General features: G+C 36.5%; 1 pseudogene; it reads left to right on the top strand.

The window, feature by feature from the left end:
• Positions 1-604: 604 nt before the first annotated feature.
• On the top strand, positions 605-1,514 carry LOC148916331 (uncharacterized; annotated as a pseudogene).
• The last annotated feature ends 1,604 nt before the right edge of the window (positions 1,515-3,118 follow it).

Here is a 3,118-nt window from a genome sequence, read left to right on the forward strand (position 1 = left end):
CGATTATTTTGTAAAAACCGTCGTCTGATTATTGTGCAATTTTTTTCATTTTTCCCACTTTGTTCTCTTCTCTATCAATATAGTAGTGTTTCATTGCTGGTCTTTTTACTTTATTATATGTATGATTTTATAGTGTGTGAGATGGATAAGTCATGGATGCATGCGGAATAGAAGATCGAAGGCATATGAGTTAGGTGTGGAAGGATTTTTGAATTTTGCTGTAGAAAATCTTGTAAATACAACTCATATTCGTTGTCCATGTGTTAAATGTGGGAATATTCGATTGTTTGGAGTTGGAATTATAAGGGACCACTTATACTTTAATGGAATTGACCAAAGCTATAAGATTTGGACATGGCACGGAGAACCTTGGGAATGGACTACTAATTCTAGTAGAAATGTGGAAGAGGATGAGTAATGTGGGTTCAGTTTTGTTTCTGAAAAAGTAGGGATGGATGATAATGATTTAGGCGATATTGGATTTGATCCTTATGAGTTTGCCAATGTGATTGGAGATAGAGATCAACCCTTGTACCCTGGTAGCAGTAAGTACACGATGTTGTCGGCTTTGGTGAAGTTATATAATTTGAAAGCAAAACATGGGATGAGTGATGTTTGTTTTACAGAATTATTGATACTTCAAGGAGATTTGTTTCCATAAGGAAATACACTATCTTCCTCTATGTACGAGGCCAAAAAACATTGTCTGCTTTAGGGATGAGTTATGAGAAAATCCACGCATGTCCCAATGACTGCATTTTGTATAGGAAGGATTATGAAGATTCAACTAATTGTCCTACTTGTGGTGTCTCAAGGTGGAAGGAAGGCAAAGATTCAATCTTGAAAGAGGGTGTACCAGTGAAGGCGGTGTGGTATTTTCCTCCAATTTCAAGGTTTAAAAGGATGTTTCAATCACATAAGACAACTAAGAGTTTGACTTGGCATGCTGCTAGAAAATCAGTTGATGGTCAAATGTCTCATCCAGCGAATTCTTCGTCTTGGAAACTTGTTGATGATAAATGGCCCGAGTTTGGTAAAGAGCCGAAAATTTGAGATTGTCTCTCTCATCTAATGGATTCAATCCTCACAGTTCTTTAAGTAGCAGATATAGTTGTTGGCCAGTTATCTTAGTTACATATAATCTCCCACCATGGTTATGCATGAAACGGAAGTTCATGATGTTGACCTTATTGATTTTCGGTCCTAAACAGCCTGGAAATGATATAGACGTCTACTTAGAGCCTTTGATTGATGATTTAAAATCTCTATGGGATGAGATTAGAGGAGTGTATAATGCACATATAGGAGAATACTTTACACTCAGAGGTGTATTATTGTGGACAGTTAATGATTTTCCTGCCTATGAGAACTTATCTGGTTGTGTCGTTAAAGGATATAAAGCTTGTCCAATATGCGGCGATGATACACCTAGTCACAAGTTGAAAAATGGCCACAAAATTTGTTACATTGGGCATATAAAATGGTTACCAATCAATCATCCATATCGGAGGTAGCGTGCAGCTTTTAATGGGAAACCTGAATATGGCACGCCTCCTGAGCTATTAAATGGAGAAGAAGTGTTGTACATTGTTGAAGATATTAATTGCATATGGGGCTCGAAAAATGGGAGAAGTGTTGGTGAGAATGATGGTGACTGAGTTTGTTGGAAGAAGAAATCAAAATTCTTTGATCTCGAGTATTGGAAATACCTTCATGTGAGGCAAGTCCTAGATATTATGCATATTGAGAAGAATGTTTGCGATAATATCATTGGTACATTGCTGGAGATCCCTGGAAAAAATAAAGATGGGATTGTTGCTCGGTTAGATTTATTGAACATGGTGGTCAAAACTGATTTGCAACCCGAGTATGGACAAAGACGTACTCGCTTTGCCTCCAGGGCCTTGGAATTTTTCAAGAGCAGAGAAGAGAGCGGTTTGCAATTCTTCCTATGGTATGAAGGTCCCTGAAGGTTATTGTTCAAATATAAAAAATCTTGTATCTTTAAAAGATTCAAGACTTCTTGAACTTAAATATCATGATTGTTATACTTTGATGCAACAATTGCTTCCATGTCGGCAATTCGTTATGTTTTAGAGAAGCCTTGCAAGGTATGCAATAACTCAATTGTGCTTCTTCTTCAATGCTATATGTGCAAAGACGGTGGATGTTTCCAAGTTAGATAAGTTGGAAGAAGATGTAGTAGTTACTTTGTGTTTGCTTGAGAAGTACTTTCCCCCTTCAGTCTTTGATATCATGGTTCATCTAGTAGTACATCTTGTCAGAGAAGTTCGTCTATGTGGCCCAGTATATTTTAGATGGATGTATCCGTTTGAAAGGTATATGAAAGTGCTAAAATGGTATGCTCAGAACCGTACTCGTTCGGAAGGTTGTATTGCTGAGCGGTATATAGTTGAAGAAGCTGTAGAGTTTTGCACCGAGCATTTATCTGAAGTTATTACAGTTGGAGTGCCTTCAAGCTAGAAGATGGGAGTTTCGAAGCCATTATCAGGTTGCACAGTAAGCTTAGTTGATCGGGACTTGTTAAACTAGGCACATTTATATGTCTTAGGAGAATACGGAGGAAGTCCTACCTTACATCGAGTACGTATAACTTTTATTTTTCATATGGAGCCATTTTAAATATTATTAATTTCTTATGTTTATCTTATATACAAGGAATCATAATGCTTGATTTTTTGGTGTCAATGTAGGGAACATATGATCCACATCAAGACCACTTATCCAAAATTTAGAAAGAGAACAAAGTGTCTACAAGATAAGCACAATAACACTTTCATTCAATGGCTCCACTTTTAAGGTATATATATGTTATTGAATGACATGCATATTCAACTTTTAATTTTCTTTCATTTTATATGTTAGATTGAATTAAGGTATATATGATTAATTTGTAGGTTCAAAATAAACTTAATGGGGAAGAGCATAATGGCGTATCAGAAAATTTGAGGTGGCTAGTAGCTGGTCCAAGCATGGCAGTGCCATCATATAGGAGCTATCTTATTAATAGTGTTAAATTTAACACCAAGACACAAGATGATGTGCAAACTGTCCAAAATAGTGGAGTTTATTTACTTGCACATACTATGCAAGTTGC

The sequence above is a fragment of the Prunus mume genome, linkage group LG6 (assembly GCF_029339155.1).
Source record: "Prunus mume cultivar Tortuosa linkage group LG6, ASM2933915v1, whole genome shotgun sequence".
NCBI classification, from domain to species: Eukaryota; Viridiplantae; Streptophyta; class Magnoliopsida; order Rosales; family Rosaceae; genus Prunus; species Prunus mume.